At 42.3% G+C, this 22,464-nt stretch overlaps 1 protein-coding gene across 7 annotated transcripts in view; it reads right to left on the minus strand.

Moving 5' to 3' along the window:
* The window catches only part of ATXN1 (ataxin 1), a 533,523-nt gene that overhangs the window by 173,636 nt on the left and 337,423 nt on the right, over window positions 1-22,464 (minus strand). For 5 of the 7 annotated variants that reach the window (XR_007517403.1, XR_007517401.1, XR_007517404.1 and 2 more), the window contains exon 6: window positions 15,641-15,769. The gene's annotated coding sequence lies outside the window, so the exon portion shown is untranslated. Of the gene's footprint in view, window positions 1-929; window positions 15,770-22,464 lie in introns of all 7 variants that reach the window. The other 2 variants (XR_007517400.1, XM_049884388.1) reach the window with 1 other exon arrangement.

The raw sequence follows: 22,464 nt of genomic DNA on the forward strand, positions 1-22,464 counted from the left end.
TTAAAAGACACCGCTTCCAACATCTGAGTTATAACCCCGAGGACTGAAAAATACCCTCCTTGTCCCACCTGACATCATACAGTTCCAGTGACAACAACGTGGCCCCAAGTGCACTGGTGGAAAACCACAAGTTCTCACTCTCGGTGACTTGAATTTAGTGAAATGAAACGGTCATTTCTATTTTAGTATTTTTAAAGAATTATACTTAAAAATACAGTTAAAGGTCAGATCTTAAATTTCATGGGTGAGCCCTGGCTCCATCTCAGGACAGAAAAGCATCTTTAGGGAGCCCATGGGCACTCAGAACACACTGTCCCTTTTGAGGTCACAGGGAAATCTGTTGGAAAAAAAAAGAAGTCTTCAGCTAGGAAGATGCTACAGTATTATCCGAAGGAGAAACCATTTGCAGCGACTGCCTTTCAGTCAGCCCATCAGTAAGTATTAATTTAGAACCCACAGAATACACAGCAGCAGGGCCCTGCAAAGGAATGACACGATGAACGCTGTCAACAGGATCAGCCTCCCTCAGCTTCTCCCGAGATCTCCACAGACAGTACACGTGCACGTCCTGATAGACCTTTTCTGTCTTTTCTCATATACATTTTAGGGCCTCCGCCATCTTTTCCGGTCACGTTGTTTAGAAAGCATACCTTACAACTTCAAACCATTTCTCAGTTCTGGTTTCCTTAGGAGTATTCCTGTCTGCTCCTGGCTCTCCCTGGATATCTCTTTGGAAATTTCCCTGAATTCAGTAAGCTAACATGAGCTTTTAGGTTTTTCCTATTTAATCATGTTTCTATGTCTCTTAATTGAGCATGTCAATATCCCACTTACATTCTTTCAATCACTTCTCTCCTCTTTTAAGATGAACCCCAAATTCCTCAACAGAGCTTACTGAAAAGACACTTCACGGCCTAGCCCCTGCTTACCTCTCCAGCCCCATCTCTGCACGCTTCCCCCATGCTACACCGCTCTGGACCACCTGCGGTTTTCCAGCATCCCATGCTCACTTTTACCTCTGAGCTTTGCATATGTTCTTCCTTATGTGACGAACCAGCTGCTGTCGACTCAACTCCAACTCATGGAGCTCCCATGTGTGTAAGAGTGAAACTGTGCTCCGTAGGGTTCTCAATGGTTAATTTTTGGGGGAGTAGATCACCATGCACCAGGCCTTTCTTCTGAGGTGAGTCTAGGTAAACTCAAACCTCCAACCTTTCAGTTAGCGATCGAGCACGTTAACCATTTGCACCACCCAGAGACTCCCTATGTGACCAGCACTAGAGTTTTCCCCAACTTCTGAATGTGAGCTTGCTACGTGACTGGCTTTGTCCATAAGGAAATTAGCAAACATATTGTAAGCAGAGGTTTAAAACAGGGTTTCAAACCGGTTCATTCTGGTTCAAACCCTTGCTGAGAATTCGCATTTCCAACAAGTTCCCAAGCAATGCTAATGCTGCTCATTAGGGACCAGTTCTGAGAACCACTTCTCAAAATATATTATAGGTAAGAATCACCTGGGCATCTTGTTAAAATGTAGATTCTGATTCAGTGTATCTGGGGTGGAAACGTAAATTCTAAGTAGGGGTTAGAACCAGAATGAACCAGTTTGAAGCCCTGGTTTAAAAGGCCTTGTGCACCAGGATATGTCCTCTCTTGCTGCTCTTGGGAACTCTGAGGCTGCCATATGGAGCTCAGGTTAGCTTGTTGCAGGATGAGAGACCATGTTCCTGGCTGAAGCTCCTCCCACACCTCAGGCTAATCAGCCTGCCAACAATTAGGCATGTGAGTGAGGCCACCCTTGACCATCCAGCCAAGGTGGTCCACACTAGAATAGCTCAACTAACCCACAGATCTCAAGTAATAATAAATGCATTGCTTTAAGCCACTAAATGGTGGGGTCACCACCCATCTGTCAGTTTGTTTTACTACAGTGGCTTGTTTGTTGTTGTGATGCTGGAAGCTACATGACTGGTATTTCAAATACCAGAAAGGTTACCCATGATGGATAGGTTTCAGCAGCACTTCCAGACTAAGACAGACTGAACAGAAAGGCCTGGAGATCTGAAAATCACCCAACGAAAACCTTACTGATCACAACATAATTTGTCCAATATAATGCTGGAAGATGAGCCCCCATTGGTAGGCACTACGTAATAGCCACAACAATGAGCTCAAACATACCAATGATCGTAAAGATGGTGCAGGACCAGGCACCATTCTGTTCTGTTATACACAAGGTTGCCATGAATTGGGGACAACTCAACCGCAACTAACAACAACCATAAATGTAGGGGTGGTGTGTTATATACTATATGCTAACTGATGTATCTATTTTGTCTCCTGGTTAACACCTACTCATCTCTCAGGTATGTGGATGAAGGCTTCCCAGACATCAGAAGATGTGACACTGGTTTGTATCCACAGCATCCTTTGGGTACTGTTAGGAGAGAATTGGCCACAATGTAAAGGAGTTGTCTATATTCTTATCTCTCTCCCCAGTGACTGAAAGCTCCTTTAGCTGTTATGGATGGCTAACCCTATAGTATACATTCAACAAATACTTACCAAAAGAAGGTAAAGAAGTGCAGATATCTATCTTCGGGCTTTCTTCTAACCTCAATCTCCAGGAATTAGACTAGATCATTTTTACCTATCAGTACCTAGGCAGAGCAACTACGTCAAAATGTTGCTGTTGCTGTTTGCCGTTGAGATGATTTCACCTCATAGTGACCCCACGTGACAGAGTAAACTGCCCCATAGGTTTTGGTGGGTTTGAAATGCCAATCTTCCAGTTAGTAGCCAAGCGCTTCACTGTTGTGCCACCACGGCTCCTTATATCGAAGTATATTCTAATGTTTTTCTTGTTCAGAGTTCCACTCATATAAATAGCCTTTGGGAATCTCCTTACTTTTTTTATAGATGAAACTATTACCTCTTCCAAACTCACAATGTCTTTCAGTTTGACTAATAGTAAAAAATTCACCTAAAATTCCAACGCCCCCCTGTACATGCATCTGGATAAAAATGCTGTCACTTTCACCACGTAATTACTCTACTACGTATGTGAAAGAAGGAGAAGGTCTTCCCAGTTCACAGCTGACATCACTGCCAATGCAATGACACTGATAAAAAACCAAAACGAGTTGCCGTGGAGTCAACTCTGACTCATGGGGACCCCACGTGTGTTAGAGTAGAACTGTGCTCCACATGGTTTCCAAAGGCTGACTTTTTGGAAGTAGTTTCCCAGGGCTTTATTCCAAAATGACATTGATAGTTAATGACAATTCCTATTATAGAGAAAATGTCTCTACAACAAAGAAAGAGACTGGCAAGTTGCAATTGTTCCTGTGTTCATTTCATTGCAGAAACACATCACAATAAATTTTGTTTCATGAAATTTATCATTATAGCTGTCATAGTTACTACGGACCAATCACCAGGCTAAAAAGCTTAACACAAACGCTATCTCATTTAATTCTCTGAATCACCTTTCAAGTAAGGTATGATCAGTCTGTACAATCACCTTTTAGAGATGAAGGAAAAAAAAAAAAAGGCTCAGAGAAGGTGGGCAATCTTCTCAAGGACACACACAGCTAATGAGTGGCAGATCTGAGGTTTGAACCCAGATATGATTTCAATGGCCTCTTCTTTGAACTAATACCTTTAAATCATGCTATTAAGTGGCAGTGATTACTACCTTTCTTTGGAAGACAAGGTCATCGAGGCACAGGGAATGGAAGTAACGTTCCCACTGTATTCAATTCCTAGGCTGCTGCAGTAATAAATTCTTGTTAACTAGATGGCTTACAACAACAGAAATTCATTCTGTCACAGTTCTGGAGGCTAGAAGTCTGAAATCCAGGTGTCAGAAGACCTATACTCCCTCTTAAGGCTCTAAAAGAGAGTTCTTCCTTGCTTCTTTCCTAGCTTCCACAGGTTGTCAGCAATTCCTGGCATTCCTTGGCTTGTTGACGCATCATTCTGATCTTGGCCCCCATCTTTATATGGCTGTATTCCCTCTGTGTGTGTCTGTACCTGTGTCTTCACATAGCCTTCTTTGAAGGACACCAGTCATTGAATCTGGGATGCACCCTATGACTTCATCTTAACTAGTTACATTGACAATGACCCTATTTTCTTCACATTCTTAGGTTCTGAGAAGGACATGAATTTTAAGGGGACACTATTCAACCCAGTACACCCATGGTCTCTGAGAGGCAGAAGTGGGAAGAGAAGCCAAGTGTCCAATCTTGGTTTGGTGCTCCTGCTACTAGACTGAGCCCAAGGCATCTCCATCTTCTCCTTAGTTATTAGCATTTTGATTCACACCTAGCCCTGTGATCGACGACAACAAATTCAGGAGAAAGAGACAACAGTTTCTATTCTAGGTGTGCCTCCAATTACTGTATATCTAGATGGGCTGTGAAAAGAAAAGCATGAAGTTCATAAAACCTAATTGGGTTATCATCCAGCTTCACCAAATTTCTTTTAATAAAACAACCATGAAACCTAGAGAAGGACTTGACTCTTCCAACTTCCATGCAATCTGAGTTAGTTATATTTATTATTCATGTCAGTATAAGAGACCTGTCTTCATTACCTGTGCATTGTGAAAGATGATGGGCATTTACCACCAACCACTGAATTAAGAGTTACATAATGATCTTTAAAAAAAACTCTATAATATCAAGATGCAACTGATAGGTGTTTACTGTTGCAGGGACACCCAGTGTCTTCTACCATTTAAACCATTTCAACAATTTAAAATAGCGACCTGCCTGGGCATACTGCATAGTTCTAAGAAAAATGATTTATTTTGTTTTGTTTTAAGAAACATTCTGAAACATAGGATGCTATGAAAATACAAACAACTACCCTGGAATTGTTACTCTCATCCCCAGACTGTTTTTCTTAATTCCAGTCCCAGATCTTCCATCTCTATTCTTATCCCAGGTATGGAAGAGGGAACTAATACGAAATGTGCTAGCAATGCTCAGCGACAATCTAACAGGCTTCCCCATCATGAACATGCAGTTATCTCAGCTGAAGTATGGGTCGCTCAGTGGAGCAAGGAATAAGAAGTCTCAGAGTACCAAAATTCGTGTAGTAATAAAAGGGACGGTAGTAACAAATATTTTACATCATTTGTGAGTTTCAAATGTTCTGAGGACATCTCTTTCATCAGGTTCCCTCCCACCCCATCTCCTGACAGGTTTACAGGCAGACCCACCTTTAGTTTCAATCTTTGAGAAAAATTCCTTGACATCTCCATGCCAACACAGACAGAATTCCCAGGAGTTTTACATCAGCCAAAGTCATTGCCTGGCAGCTTCCACAATGAAGTGACTACAGAATAAAGTCCCCAAGACACCTAATGTGAACTGACTATCCAATTTGAGGCTTAACGTAGGCAAGGTCAACTAGCTAGGAACGTGAAGATACGATCCTCAGGACTTCTGTGTTCTTTGGATCCAAACCAGAAAAGGGAAAAGTCATTCAACTTGACATAAAGGGAGGAGGAGAGTAGTTAAAAACCAGAGGACAAGGTGAATACTGCTCCTCGTCAATGCTGGACTCATGGGTGCATTCCCGGAGCCTAGTAACTATAAACCCTAGTTACACTGGACTGTTTTCAGGCAGACCTGTTAACAGGAAAAGGAGCCAACATCTACTGTTGTGGTGTTTCCCTTCATCCTCCTTCTCTTGGCCTCTGATTCCTCACAAACATGTCCCTGTGTCCCCACCTCTACACCCAGTGCTGATAAACTACCAGAACATTAACCCAATTCATAAGAAAAGCTGATACCAACTAATGTTCTGAGCTCACCTAACATCCTGGCCTCACAGACCCAACCTTCTGCCTGGACTATCCACTAATAATAGTTGGTTACTCTCTGTGGGATACTATCTGTAACAGAAAGACCATGTGGTTCATGGTGTGTAGTAAGTAACACTCCCATGATACCATATCCTTTTCCTGAAGGCCTGCCCAAATGAAGGAAATGGAAAATCCTCTTCCAGCAAGGTGACTGCCAACGCCCTGCTGGCCCTCCGGAAGCCACCTTCTCCCACTGCCACTCCCTCGCCTGCCTTTAGGGAAGTGCCAGCCAGCGGGCTGCTAGGACAACCAGTGTCACTGCTGGGGCACAGAAATAGATCACCAGTTGAGCAACCTGGATTACAAACTCCAATGACGGCAATAAGATACCAGCTGACAGCTAATCTGCCCCGCAAAAGGGAGGAACAGACTAACATGACCCAGTGAAGCGCTATCACCTTGACACACTATCATTTAATACGCACTTGTACTTGATTTTTTTTTTTTTATTTTGTACTTGATGTAGTGGTGACAGAGAAGGGCCAAGAAATGAGCCAATTCAACTAGGGGCAAATGACTCCATGCCAGATTATGTGAGCTGGCGGGTATCTAGTAACCAACTGACGTTTGTCTCCTGAAAGTGTGGTGGAGGAAGGTTGCTCTTAAGCAAAAGTATGAGAGCCAGAAACAGGTAGAGCAGTTGAGGGTGCCAAAGAAGGGGGAAAAAATCTCCTGTTTGTACAAGCAATGGCTGTCCCCTTTCTAAACGATAGCATCCTAATCTTATACTCCCCTTTTCTTGAAGAACAAAGAAGAAAAGGCAATGGAAAGTGAAAAACTAGGGCCTGCCATGGTAGAAGAAAACTATCTTTGTGCCCAGTTCTCTTTGTTCTGAAAGCTAAGTTTTACAATGCTTATAACATGTAGCAACTCGCAGGAGCCCCAAGTGTTAGGATTACCTACCAAAGTCTTGGATTTTAGCCCTGGAGAAATTACGATTTTTCAATTCTGTGCGAGCTACAAAGGCTTGAGAAGAATAAAGAAAAATGAAATGAAGAGCAACCTAATGGAAACTTCAGAAAACCACCTTAACATAAGAGTTTTCATGTCTAGATGCATGGAGTAAGATGTCCTTATGTTCGTGAGGGTAGCTAATATGCAGACTGGGACAGGTAACACACAGCCCAGTACCTGTATTATTCTGCCAGCAATGTGAGCAAATTGGAAGCCTTGATGGTGTAGTGGTTAAGAGCTTGACTGCTAATCAAAAGGTCAGCAGTTCAAATCCACCAGACACTCCTTGGAAACCCTATGGGGCCATTCTACTCTGCCCTATATGGTCACTGTGAGTTGGAATCGACTCCGTGGCAATGGGTTGTTTTTTTTTTTGCAAATTATATCCCAGTGCCAGATACTCAAGGCCAGAAGGAAAATGGTCACAAGACATTGTGTGATAAAGGTATCAAGAAAGAAGTGCAAATTAGAAGTAGGAGAGAGGTCCAAAGACAAGAACTTGCCTAAACTTTGGAAATAAAAGATTCTGGAGAAGGATTGTCATTTGTATCCAACCTATGTTTCCATTTGGGGGATCTCTGCTTAAGTAAGTTGTTTCAGGACCATAAGTACAAGTAGGGAAGGAAAAAAAAAGGACTCTGAAAAACTTATTTCCTCCAAAATAGGTTTCAACTGGGTAATTTACTATCTTACCTAAAAAGTGTTTTATTGTTGCTGAAAATTACTTTTTCTAAATCATGTAACATGCTTATTCAGGTGTCCTCAAAAGGTTAACACAATCCTTAGGACTTATGGAAGATGGCTTCGTTCTCTCAGTCTAGGATTCCACTTAGCAATAATTTATTACATAGCTACCACGGGTAATTTAATGTGAATATATGTTGGGGGCAACAGTTAAATGATTTTCTGGTACAAAAGAAATGTCTATTTTACAAAAGTAAAAAATGTCAGGGAATTAAAAGAGCCAAATTATCTTTCCATGTGTCGCTTTATAGTCACGAGGAACCATTTATTTACTGGTAAGAACGAGCAGATTTTGTCTTGGCTCCATGACTATGAAATGTCCTTTAGTTTCTATTAGTGTCTCACCTTTCCTGTAAGCAAAGCAAAGGAGGAGCAACAGTCTTTTCGCACAGTAATGAAAATAACTGAAGTTCTAAGGTGTGATAACCTTCAAGATCAACAACATACATCACGAATGTTACAACACAAGGCCCAGGGCAGATCAACTAGTGGGGTGCCCAAAAGTGTGGGAATTATTTGACTTTCATCTGGAAGAACTTTCAGGGGATTCATACATTCCTTCTGGGTCAAGGAAGGCATCCTTCCCTTTCCCTCTAGCACGTGAAGTAATTCTTGAACACTGGGCACTTCAGAGATAGGCCACTTGAGAAACACATTTTTAGTACTAGGTGTGTTTTTGGTCCCGTTGGGACCACTACAGAAAGAAGTTTCTGGCTTTGAGGTCTCTCGTCCCCAGACACCAAGACAGTTGCTATTGAGTTGACTCTAACTCACAGTGACCCCACGTGTATCAGAGTGGAACTGTGCTCCATAGGATTTTCAATGGCTGATATTTTTTAGCAGTAGATCACCAGGCCTTTTTACCAAGGCATTCTGGGGTAGACTTGAACTTCCAAACTTTCAGTTAGTAGCCATGTGCATTAACCATTTGCACTGCCTAGGGACTCCATGCAGATGACAAAGCAATAATAATAAAAAAAAAAAAAACCCCACTGCCATCAAACTGACTCATGGTGACCCCATGTGTTACAGAGCAAAACTGCTCCCTGGGGTTTTCTTGGCTGTAATCTTTATGGAAGCAGATCACCAAGTCTTTCTTCCACAGTGCCACTGAGTGGGTTCAAAGTGCCAACCTTTAGGCTGGTCTGAAGTGCAAACCATTTGCACCACCCAGGGACTCCACGCCCAGACGAAGCAGCAGTTAAATAAAACGCTGTCTCTACCATCTGTTCCACCCTTGCCTTCTCAAACAACACGCATGTACCTGGGATGAAATCCTATCTCTACTTCATGGTCTGATTCAGATGTTGGATAGTCCCTGAAGCTTTCATTGAAAATCCAACTTAGAGGATTCTTACCCACGTTTGAACTCCCAAGGCCCTTCGCTTATACTGTCTGGTGCCACATGGTATATTTCTACCTCACTGCTCTCCTGGAGAGAGCAGTAAATGTGTATTACTCATCACTATATCCCTAACCGAGTTTGGTACACCTTGGCACACAGTCTTTTAGGAAATATTATTTATTCAGTGAATTCTAAACTTGAGAAGGACACAGAAACTTTTATCTCAGCACTGTTCAGTTAGAAAGCAATCTAACACTTCTGCCAGGAAGCTCTGAGACTCAGGCTCTGCTTCAGAGGCTTTCTGGATCCCCGCAGAACATGGATATTGTAGAAGAGATCCATGAACACTCTTCCTTCCATAAGTCCTGGGTGCTGCATTTCCCTTCTCCTCTCAGAGATGCTGAGAGGAGGCGGCTGAGCGCTTGGGGAGGATGCTGCTGAGGGGGAAGGATATGCCACTCTGCCAATCCACTCAGGAAATCGTTCCGAAATCAACACTCAGAAGGAGCACCTCGTGCAAAGAGTCTGCCAAAGGTCCCAGCCTCAAACAACAGACAAAGGGACAGTGGGCAGGGATTAGTGAGCCTATCAGTACGAAGTAGTTTCAGAAATTCTGAGAAAGGAAAAGAAAATAGGCACAACAGAAACCCCTAGGGGACTTGAGGCTACACAAGAATGTCTAGAAATATTTGCATGGAATATGTACAGTCAATGCCTTGTTGCTTTCATAATATGTGTGTCCATTCGCATGGCCGTGACAAGCAAGGACTAAAAAAAGAAAGGAGACTGTTTATCCCTCATTTATCCTCACAGTAGGGAGCCCCTGGGTGCTACAAACAGTTAATGAGCTTGGCTGCTGACCAAAAGGTTTGAGCTCACCCAGAGGCACCTCAGGAAGAAAGGCCTGGCAATCTACGTCTGAAAATCAGCCATTAAAAACCCAACGGAGCACAGTTCTGCTCTGACACACAGGGAGTTACCGTGAGTTGCAATCGACTCGACACAATGGCAACTAGTTTGCTTTCGGTATCTAACAGTAAGATCTCCCTTTTTTTCCTGACCCTCTCACTGAATTTGGTTTTTCTGTGACAGAGCTTGAGAGTCTGGTATCACAAATGAGAAATCTCAAAGGTACGAGGTGACAGACACAGAGGGAAATTCCCAAATCACTCTTATTAGAGTGTGTATATGCATGTTTAATTCTCTGGAGACTAGAAATTCAGCTCCCATTTTTCAAGGCTTATAAAGACAGCATAAAAATCAAAACCAAGCCTACTGCCGTTAAGTTGATTCCAAATCATAGAGACCCCATAGGGTTTCCAAGGTGGTAAATCTCTAGGGAAGGAGACTGCCTCATCTTTCACCACTGTGCCATAAAGCCTCCTTTAAAGACAGCACAGTGCTGTTTAAATAGGCACCAGACCAAACTCATTGCCGTCGAGTCGATTCTGACTCATAGCAACCCTATAGGACAGACTAGAACTGCCCCACAGAGCTTCCAAGGAGCACCTGGTGGATTCCAACTGCTGACTTTTTGGTTAGCAGCCATAGCTCTTAACCACTACTCCACTAGGGTTTCCTTAAATAGGCACAGAGGTGTTTATTTTAGTCTCTTCATTTCTTCCTAGGTACACCGTAACTCCTGCACTCAAGCAGTTACTCTGAAAAGGGAGTCTGCAAACACAAAACTCACAACACCTTTATTCTGGCTATCCTCAAAAGCAACACGGGACGTCTCCCTAGGAAACCTTTTGTGAACTATCCCTTTCACTCCACAGTGACACTAACAGGTTGCTGTTGAGTCGATGCCCACTCACGGCAATCCCATGTGTCTCAGAGTTGAACTGTACTCCACAGGGTTTTCAGTGGCTGATGTTTCAGAAGTAGGTAGCCAAGCCTTTTCTTCTGAAGCACCTCTGGGAGGACTCGAACTGCCAACCTTCAGGTTAGCAGCCAAGCAAATAATTGTTTGCACCACCCAGGCACCCATTCAAAGATATTACCCCCCAAAACGAAACCCATTGCTGTTAAGTGGATTCCAACTCTTATTGACCCTAGAGGACAGAACAAAACTGCCCTAAAGGGTTTCCAAGGCTGTAAATCTTTACAGAAGCAGACTGCCACATCTTCCTCCCACAGAGATGGACTCAGTTTGTACCAACATACTATTTCTTCATTCCAAGACTGTGCACCATCCCAAAGTAAAGAATGTGAAAATGAGGCTATTTAGTAAACAATGTTTCTAGGTAGATACATCACTTTAGGCCTCATTCCCCATTTGCGAATAAACGTGAAGAGAAATGGTGATGAAATTATGTGATTAGAAGAGACAAAACCACTGTCGTTTACGAGATGCCAGGGCAAGCAGCTCACAGACAACTGACAAAGCAAACTAGTCAAACAGAAAAGGAGAGGAAACAGACATGGCAGAGGTTTTTTTTTCTTTAAAAAAGTATCAGAAAATCCCCAAATTCGATTGATATTACTAGAACACTTCTTTTTAAAAATCATTTCCTTCCCCTTATTTACTTATACACATCACAGAAAGTTAGCATCTATTTTTGCAGAAAACAAGACTAGTCTCCTCATGCCCTTGAACTGCTCTCAGGTTCAAGAAATTCTCATGGGGATTGGATTTATGTTTCCCTTCCTAATGGCTTAGGCCCACACATGAGAAAGCTAGGCACACGCTAACTCTATCCTTAGACATTCTGCCAACAAATATTCACGGAGTTCCTACTATGTGCCAAGCACTAATTTAGATGTAGAGGGTTCACCAAGGAATAACAGCAATTGACAAAAAAATCCGTGCTATTACATGGCTTGCAGTCTAGCTGAGGAGACTTATTATAAATATGTAATACGTAACGTGCTTAAGAAGGCAGTGGTGGTTCAGTGGTAGGGTTCTGCCCTTCCATGTGGGAGACCCAGTTTTGATTCCCAGCCAGTGCACCTCATGTCAGTGGAGGCTTGCATGTTGCTGTGATGCCGAAGAGGTTTCAGCTGAGATTCCAGACTAAGAAAGACTAGGAAGAAAGACCTGGTGATCTCTGAAAACCGGCCAATGAAAACCCCATGTATGGATCATAGCAGAGCATGGGGCTATGGGGCCGTCATGAGCTGGGGGCCGACTCTACGGCAGCTGACAATAACAAGGTACTTAAAAGAAAAATTAAGTAGGCTAGAGGTATGGAGAGTGATATATAGGGCAGGGAAAGCTTCTTGGATAAGGTAACTCGAGAAGTCCTACTTAACAATCAGAAGTCCTCCTTATAAAATTTTTCCTATAAAATTAGGAAAAAATATAGATACTATTTTCTTGCTTATATACTACACAATACTTGATAATGAAGGTGGATAGTTTTAGAAAAGTCAAGTTCAAAAGTGGCTCATGCTTAATTTTTAAAAGACCAATGAGTGTGGATCCTAAGTTGAAATAACTAAAACTATATTTTTAGAAAGCACTTCGATAGATACTTTGGATTACCATACGGTGTCCCGGAAGATTCTGTGGTAAGGGTATCACAGTGGTAACAGATACCATGATTCTTTGTTTACCATAAGACAGGGCCCAGCCTTCTAAAAGCAGTTGTAAACTGAGGTCTTGTCAAATCGTTGACTTTTAGAAGCCAAACTGGGTAAAAGGAGGATCCAGTCTGCCTCATCCAAGGCTGGTGTTTCATGCAATGTCAGATGCTGAGTCACGTACCTCAGCTTTCTCCTGTTACACGTCATAAAATATCCCATAGTTATACAGTTAACTGTAGCACTAGGCCTAAAACCCAAGTCTCCTGACTCTGAGTTCCATTTCCTTTGCCACTCCTTCCTTGTACAAGGTACCACATCTTACAGCCAGCCTACAATACTTTCAGGAGCAAGGCCATCTGCTAAAAAGATGGTGGCAGGTTTGAAAGGTGGTTAATGAAGACAAGTAGAAGAATAATGGAAACCCTGGTGGCATAGTGGTTAAAAACTATGGCTGCTAACCAAATGGTGTGCAATTCGAATCCACCAGGCGCTTCTTGGAAACTGTGGGGCAGTTCTACTCTGTCCTATAGGGTTGCTATGAGTTGGAATCGACTCGAGGGCAATAGTTTGTTTTTTGTTTTTGGCAGAGGAATAATGCAGGGGTAGTGAGTTTGGGGCATAACCTTTGAGGGCCGTTGAAGATGGAAACCACTAATTCCAGCAGATGCCATGATTATTCCTTAAATGTTCACACACTGTGCCCATACCCTGTCTATGAACAAACACACGTTCTTTGAAAACTGCCTGTCTTCCCTCTTACAATGGCACCACCTGGCTCTGGTTTAGACCACTCATTAATTACACTAAAATAAGGTGAAAATATGAACTCAGTGTTGTAAAAATGTGCCAAGATGATGAAAGATTACTAATTGCAATATTTACTGAGAAAACTGGGAACCCTCCCCTCCCAAGCAAATGCATTTTGGAAGAAAAAGTCCTTAGCACTAAAAAAGTTCACTGAAATTTAGTATTTTCTTCCTCTCTCTCAACCCACTCAATTTACACAAGGATTTAAAAATTATTTTGAGTCTGCCATGTGGCATCTTAAAGTTTACACTACAGAACTTCTTTGAAAACCCCACTTAATGTTTGAGGTTTGACAGGGTATCACATGAGCTGTTTAAAGCCACAGTTCCAAAAAAAAAAAAAAAATACCACCAGATTTGAAACAAAAGCTGTCTTGACTGTAGGAACTGAACTGCTCATTTAAATATAACCTGAAACCTAAAGCACTTTTCTATAAGACATTTTGTGTTCTAGAAGAAAAATGGTTTGGAAAATATCATCAGAAGTGAACTCTAACAGCTACCTGACTGGGAAAATCATTTCCATGAAGCAAACTGCTATCGCAGCACCCGAACCTAACAGCTGACCAAAGTTACTCCCTGATAACGATAGAAACTTTTATAATAAGAGATATTTTTTAGTAAGTTTTAAAGTGCCTTATACAATTCTCTGCTCCTTGTGGGGCCTCCAAACTAAAATGCTGATCGATCAGTAAACAAGTACTTTGTCACACATGGGGTCGCCATGAGTAGGAATTGGCTAGACTGGTTTTTGGAGCCACACGTAGACTTACAAAATAACACTCAAGGGGGTTAGCAACTTGTCCAAGGTTGAAAATGTGCATAACAGTAGGCACAGGACTAGAATTCAAGTCAAGTGATTTCAGGACCTGTGTACATTCCGTTAGAACCAATCTGATCAAATGCACCAAACGGAAACACAATGAAGGGAACCAAGAAAGCCTGCCTCCCATCATCTGCTTACTATAAGGCACTGGGAAATTTTTAATTTAATAAGTATATTTTAATATCAGAAAACCTGGTGGCATGTTGGTTAAGTGCTACAGGTGCTAACCACAAGGTCGGCAGTTCAAATCCACCAGGCACTCTTTGGGAACTCTATGGGGCAGTTCTACTTTGTCCCATAGGGTCGCTATGATTCGGAATTGACTCGACAGTAACGGGTTTTATTTTAATATCGTGACTAGCCCTGAGAAAATACAGATAATTAGGCAAATTTCAATACAAATTGTTAAAAACCTATGAAATGAAAAAAAAATTCAGTGGAAAATTTTCTTCCCAATGCCAATGCTTTTTCTCCCTGCTACATACTCTCATACTGGTTATATTTTGTGCTTTCGAACTCTTTTAGGCAACTGGGAAAAAAATATAGGTAATCAACACCTAGAAAAGTTTCATGACTGAATTATTAAGAAACTGAAAACTTAAAAACAGACAGAACACACACACACACAACCATAGTCTACACTGGCTCTTCATTCTCTACAATTTGAGACTGATAATATCTTCTCTTTCTCAGTGGCCTTTTTAGGCCATCCTGGGCTTCCTGGGGCTATATTCTTTCCCGGGGTAAAACTCTTCTAAATTCTTTTTGTAATACAGCTTGGCAATGAGGTAAAGTCTCCAGCAAGCACTCTAGCTGAGCAAACCCACCTCAAGATTCACAGCAAAAGAATTCCTTGAAGCCTGCATTGTGTCATCACTGCAGTTGATATTAAAGCTTCTCACGAAAGGTGGCCGGCAGTTGACACACAGAAACTACTTTACTCATCTCAAAATCCCAACCCGGTTACCAAATAAAAACCATTAAACCAAGCCAGTCTTGAGTAAGACAAGCATCAAAGCCAGCTAACTATACTTGTGTATCACAGATTTTGGAAGTCAGAAAAAATTTAATTCCAACCAAATCAAACTATAAAAAGCATAATTAAAATCATAACATAATAACAAGTCATCATAATAAAAATCACCAACAAAAATTATCACTGGGTAGAAATTCCAGTTGTTGAGCCTCGGCCTAAAGAATTTTACCCGCTAACCACTAACTTAAACGAATTATAACAGCCCAGTTTTAAAAGGTTGCTCTAAAGTTGATACTACATAACGGCACCAATCCCAATGACATTCCTACAATAAAAGTGTCACTGAATCCCACTCTTTTATATCAGAAGTAGATAATGAGCAGTCCCTCACAGAAGCTGAGAGAAAGACAAGCTCACGGCAAAGGAGAACAGAACCTCTGCCCGAAAAAAAAGAAATTAATTAGATGATCACCTACAGCTAATTCTAATACCCATTTATCAGCCTGGCTCCCTTACAGCCAATGATCCCCAGGTCCTTACAAGGCAAGTTACTGCAGATGTTGTTTCCTGGTGGGTGACTTACAACATTCACTGTGCACTGCTCACAGGGAGTCCCCGCCGGCCCTTCACCATGGAGACCTTCCACGAGAAGCTGGAGTGTTCCTGGGTTCAGGAGCAGGCCTTCTTCCTTTCACAGAGCAACGAGAAACACCTAGGATAGGAAGAGAACAGAAGACAAAGAAAAAGAAAAAGGAAACACATCAAGTCAAATCAGATACAGAACTCTCACCATTAATTAGGCTAATTTAGAATTCACTACAGACCATTTTCTAGTACTCTTTCCCGTAAGGGAACCCTGGTGGCGCAGTGGTTAAGTGCTACAGCTGCTAACCAAAAGGTCAGCAGTTCAAATCCACCAGGTGCTCCTTGGAAACTCTATGGGGCAGTTCTAATCTGTCCTATAGGGTTGCTGTGAGTCTGACTCAACAGCAGTAGGTTTTTTTTTTTTTTTTTCTTTCCTGTAAAAAAAATAATCGTCTCCTTGCTCTTGCCTCAGGGGACAGGACGTGGCACAGTCAGTCTTTTTTGCCCACATATAGTTAAAGCCAATTCTAGGAGACTTTAGGTGCAATCCCCGCTGAGCTGCAAACTTGCTACCCGGTCTCAAAATAAGCCACGAATTTTGCTCTCTATACATGGGAATGACGGCAACCACCTTTTGCCACTTTTATACCTCACTGGGTTGAGGAGAAGATGAATAAGATCACTTCTTCAAAGCCCTCAAAGTTCCCAAGAAGAAAGGTACTATGTAAACGCTAATTATTATTAGTGGTCACGAGCCTGTTACTGAGCTCTGAGCCAGGATACAAAAGCCATCTTTGGCTTGGCATCAACAATCAACTATCTCTGAAGCACCAAAATGACTGCAGGGTCCGCTGTGCTGAGACCTCCTTCTAGTTGGGTAGAGGAGAGAAGAGGGAGGGAAACGAAGAGTCTGGAGCCTCTGGGCAAAAGAAAGTGAAGGCATGGAGGCAGGCAGCCAAGAAAAAAAGGAGACATACGATCCAGCAGTCACACTCCTTGGTATGTACCCAAACGAACTGAAGACTTAATGTGCACACAAAATCCTTAACAGGGATGTTTACAGCAGCTCTATTAGTAACTGCAAAAAACTGGAAGCAACTAAGATGTCCTTCAATAGGTAAGTGGATAAAAGAACTGTTGTACCTCCAGACAACGGGAGTAGTACTCAGGGGTAAAAAGAAATGAACTAGCAAGCTACACAAAGACAAGCTACACAATATGCCTTAAATAAATATTGCTAAGTAAAAGACGGCAGTCTGAAAAGGCTACACACTGTATGATTCCACCTATCTGACATTCTGGAACAGGCAAAGCTACCGATGCAGTGAAAAGATCAGTGGTGGCCAGGGGGTTAGGGGGAGGGGGCAGCGAGACGAGCAGGTGAAGCTCGGGATTCTTAGGGCAGGGAAACTGTTCTGTATGATACTGTAATGGGGACACATGACATCAAGCACGGTCTGAACCCTGATGTGAACTATAGACTTTAATTAAGAATAATGAATCAATATTGGTTCATCGATTGTAACAAATGTACAATTCTAATGCAAAATGTTAATAATAGGAGAAACCATGTGCAAGAGGGAGAGGGGTATATGGGAGCTCTCTGCACTTTCTGCTCAATTTTTCTGTAAGCCTCAACTGCTCTAAAAAAAAGTATATTAAAGAGACAGAGAGAGAAAAAGGCAGGCAAGAGAGGCATGTGCAGGAGCTTCAGTACTCGGTACACACCACAGGGCTCTCCCCATTGCTGGTTTGCAGGGCAGTGAAATTGTCTCTTTGGCTGTCTGCCATTTCCACCCACGGAAGATAACGCTCACACAGAGAAGTGGCACGCTAAGGTACCACTGGGAAAGGGCTGGATAGATTGTTTGTTGCTTTTAAAGAAAAGACCCATTCATATCCTCATCATTAGTATTTTCCATACCTGATGTCTTGGTGCTCCCCGACACCCACACCTCTTTACAACAGAGCCAGGACTCTGAAGCTATTTTGGCTTATGTACTCTGAGAAGCATACTTAAGGCACAGTAACTTACATTAATGGCTTTGGAGACTATGAACAACATAGACTCTAACTGTAAACTAAAACCCTGTTTGCTTCCCAAATAAAGCCACCACAAGGGCCAATCTTGTTTCTTCTTTCAGAGTAACAACTACTCACTGAACAAAGGGGGAACTGCAGTATTTACTGCGTTGTGTGTTTAATAACATTTCCAAGGAGAAAAAAAAAAACTGCTCCTGAATCACAAAAAAAGGCTTGAAGGAATAATAACAAATCTCAAATTAGGGGCTGGTGAAACACTGACAGGCATAACTCCAAATCAAGAATGAAAAACTGGAGAGAAAAAAATGGGACAGAGGGAGAAAGGAGGTGTCTGCTCCTAATATAATTAAAGATTACTCTTTAAAGTGAATACAGTTTACAAAGTGCTTTCTCATTAACTAACTCATGCACTCTGCACATTTTTTTCTTGGTGCTCACTATGTCCGCCTGGATCTATGTTCAACTGGGGGATATAATGGTGAACAAAGAGATCAGGACCCCATCCGCATGGAGCTCACTGTCTCAAAAATGACAGACATTCAAGAATCACAGCATATGAGTTCATATGTGGGTGTGGTGTGTGTGTCTAAAGCACATGTATATATTTACACATATCTTTCTACCTGGCGCTCCTTGGAAACTCTATGAGGCAGTTCTACTCTGACCTATAAGATCGCTATGAGTCAGAATCGACTCGACGGCAATGGGTGTAATACATATAGGAGCCCTGGTGGTGCAGTGGTTAAGAGCTACAGCTGCTAACCAAAAGGTTGGCAGTTCAAATCTACCAGCCTCTCCTTGAAAACCCTATGGGGCAGTTCGACTCCGTCCTATAGGGTTGCTATGAGTCAGAATTGACTCGATGGCAACGGGCTTACGGTATATATGTATGCATAAATCCTCTTTTATATTTCTGGTGTGTGTATATATACATATTGTTGTTGTTAGGTGCCGTCAAGTCTGTTCCAACTCATAGTGACCCTATAGGACAAAGAAGAACTGCCCGACAGGGTTTTTAAGGAGCGGCTGGTGACTTTGAACTACTGACCTTTTGGTAGGCAGCTGAGCTCTTAACCACTACGCCACCACGGCTCCATACATACGTGTGTGTGTATGTATATATACACACACACGCACACATATGTGTATCTATATATAGAGAGAGAGTGTGTGCCCTGGTGGTGCAATGGTTAAGCACTTGACTGCTAACCAAAAGGTTGGCAGTTTGAACCCATCAGCCCTTCTATGACAGAAAAAGACCTAGCATCTGTTCCCATAAAGATTACCGCCTAGGAAACCCTATGGGGGAAACATATATATATATATACACCATAACTATATATAAACCAAACCTATTGCCATCAAGTCAATTCTGACTCATAGTGACACTACAGGACAGGGCAAAACTGCCCCATAGGGTTTCCAAGGAATGGATGGTGGATTTGAACTGCCAACCTTTGGTTAGCAGCCTGAGCTCTTAACCACTGTGCCACTAGGGCTCCATAAATATATATATAATAACTAGAACCAAACCCATTGCCGTCCAGCTGATTCCTACTCATAACAACTCTAAAGGACAGAGCAGAACTGCCCCATAGGGTTTCCATGGAGCACCGGGTGCATTCGAACTGCTGACCTTTTCGGTTAGCAGCCATAGCTCTTAACTACTACACCACCAGGGTTTCCATAACTATATATACTATGAAGGAAAAATAAGCGTTGTGAATTATAATTGGTGTTGTTGTTAGGTGCCGTCAAGTCGGCTCCAACTCATAGTGACCCCATGTACAACAGAACGAAACAGTGCCCACTCCTGCGCCATCCCCATGATCGTTGCTATGCTTGAGCCCATTGTTGTAGCCACTGTGTCACTCCATCTCGTTGAGGGTCTTCCTCTTTGTGAGTTATAATGGGGGTACCTAATTTAGAAGAGCTCAGAAAGACTTCCCTTAAAAAAAAAAAGTGAAGGATGAGAAGTTAGCCAGGCATAGTCTCCAGGTTCCAGGAAACAGCATGTGCATTATTTGATGATCTAGAGATTTACAACTAGCTTCTAACATTCCATCTGTTTTTTGGGAGAAGGGGCATTTTAACTGGGCCTCCTTGATGAAGAAATGAGCAACATAACTGCCCAAGAAACCTTGAAAGAAGAGAGCACTCTTCCTCTGATTGCTGGGCCATCAGACAACAGACACTAGTAATTTCTGCTCCAGGCATCATTTGATGCAGGTATTGTACCTGATGTGATAGGAAAGGGTGACTCTGGTGCTCTAATGCATCACAAAGCACCCCCATCATCACTGTAAAGTAAAAGGAAGTTTCTGTTGATACCTGCATGCCACAGCTAGAGTCAAGAAACCCCTCCGAAATAAAGGCTAAGAGAAGATCAAATCGCATGTAAGTTTCTGGGCAAAAAATGTTTGGCAGCTTGGAGTGGGTTCCAAATTTGCTGGTTTGCTCTTGACTATCAGGGTACTTTTATTGTGTATCTCCCAGGCTACTGGATGTGCTTATGTCTGCCTGCAAGAGTGGCCTGGTCTTGATACATGTTGCAGCACGGACGAACCTTGAAACCATTATGCTGAGTGAGCTAAGTCAGACACAAAAGGACAAATATTGTATGATTCCACTTATATGAACTATCCAGGATGGGCAAGTGTATAGAGGCTAAAGTCTACTGGTAGTTACCAGGGGTGAGGGGGAGGAAGGAGAAAGGGAGACTCAATGCCTGGGGGACACTGAGCTTTTTTCTGTTAATGGTGACGGAAAAATTGGGAAATGGATAATGATAATGGTTGAACAACATGATAAATGTAACTAATGTCACTGAATTGTACATGTGAAGGATGCTGAAATGGCAAATGATTTATGACAAATCTATTACTACAAATGAAAAAAAAAAAAAGTGCCTTCTAAGTCTTTTGTCTTGGTTCTGTTTGGTGATCTGTTTACTAGCCCAGATGAACAGCATGATGTAAAGAACTGAAAAGCAACGGAAATGCTGTGTTCACCTCAAAGGTTTTCTTGTTCCCTATCGTTGCAGATCTGATCCAGCTTAATTCTTTCACTAAGAAAAACCAGTTATTTGCTTTCTTTGACCCACAAACTAAGGTATCCTCAGACAGGCTCATTCATGTCTCCCTGTGAATGGAATAAGTTTGAAAGTCTGTCTGAAACTAATAAACAAAACTGCTATTTGATCCTCTTTCTACTTAAGATTCCCAGGATAACATGTTATTTCTCATACAAGGAAAAATATTAATAATGCTCCAAGTTCAAAGTTTCAGAATACAAACCTTCACTTCAATCTGGCAGTTCTGACAAACCTTAGCAAACTTATAGGAGTCCCTGGGTCATGCAAGCAGTTAACGTGCCCAGCTGCTAACCAAAAGTTTGGAGGCTAGAGTCTACCCGAAGGCACCTGGAAGAAAGACCTGGCAATCTACAGAAAAATCTGCCATGAAAACCCTAGGGAGCACAGTTAATCTGCTACACATGAAGTCACTGAGTCAGAATCCACTTGACAGCAATTGTTTTTTTGTCACTGTTGTGTGTGTGTTTTTAAGCAAACTCAAAGAAGGGAGATAGAAAGAAGAGGAGCTTTCTGAAGCCAACTTGTCCAATACTCTGCCATCAGACCTGCGGAATCAGGCTGAACAGACAGTTGCTGCATCCAGAGACGGAAGTGACAGGATACGTTTCTCTTTTCCCTGTCTGCCCACTACACTGACAGTCTGCACCACACGTTTTGACCCAAGGTGTTTTTCAGTTCAGCACTCTGTTACACTACTGTCTTTTTATTCTCCTGTGGATTTATTTAAGTCTTGAAGGCTCAAGAAGTTTATAAGCTTCTTGATGGAAGAGACCCCGCCATGCATTGCTTTTGAAATCCCCTAATAGTGTCTAGTCGAAGAGCCTGAATTTAAATAATCCATATCCAGAATTTGTTTCAGGACTTAAACTGGATACTCCAGAATATCTAGTCTATAGCTTTAATTTAAGCCCTTCTCACCTTTCTCTGTCCTCCAAGAATTTAGAGTCTATCTGATGCCTGTCATCCAAATGAAAGCCCTCCACAAACTGGAAAGCAATTAAGTTACAATTTAAGCCCCCTTACTGGTATCTGTTCTCGCAATCCATTAGATTTTTAGTCATGAGTGGTTTTTGAAGAGTTGCCATCTTCTTTCAAGATTTACAAATGCCCTCCCCCCCTCACCAGGAGCCTATCTCCTTGATTTTCCCAGGTTTGCAAAAGCCACCATTACGGAAACCTCCTGGTATGGCGAGGGCAGGGGCAGTCACTCTGAGGCACAAGTTCTCAAACTTCAGAACCTGCATCAGGAACACCTGGAGGTGTTGTTAGACCGCGGATGGCTGGGTCCCACCCCCGGAATTTCTGATTCATAGGTCTGGGGTGGGGTCAGTGCACTTGCACGTCTAACAAGTTCCCAGGCGATTCAGATGGGATGCTGCCGGCCCAGGACCTCACCTAGAGAGCCACTGCTCTCCAGGTAAGTCTTTCTGTCAATGATACAGGCAGAGGCCGGGGAGCTTTTGAGTATACTTAATCACTATGTGACAGTTATATTTAAGGAATTATATCTGTCTATTCCAATATTCCAAAGGACAAAAAATGATCAAAAGGACAAACAAACCAAAATAACAATAATCCACACAGTTTATAATCTGAGAAACTTTTCTGTGGCTCCTTCACTTGTGCTCTTAACCTTTTTTCTCCTCCTGCCAGCTCCATGCCCTGTCATAATCAATTCTGCCCTC

Source organism: Elephas maximus, chromosome 1, assembly GCF_024166365.1.
Source record: "Elephas maximus indicus isolate mEleMax1 chromosome 1, mEleMax1 primary haplotype, whole genome shotgun sequence".
Lineage (NCBI taxonomy): Eukaryota > Metazoa > Chordata > Mammalia > Proboscidea > Elephantidae > Elephas > Elephas maximus.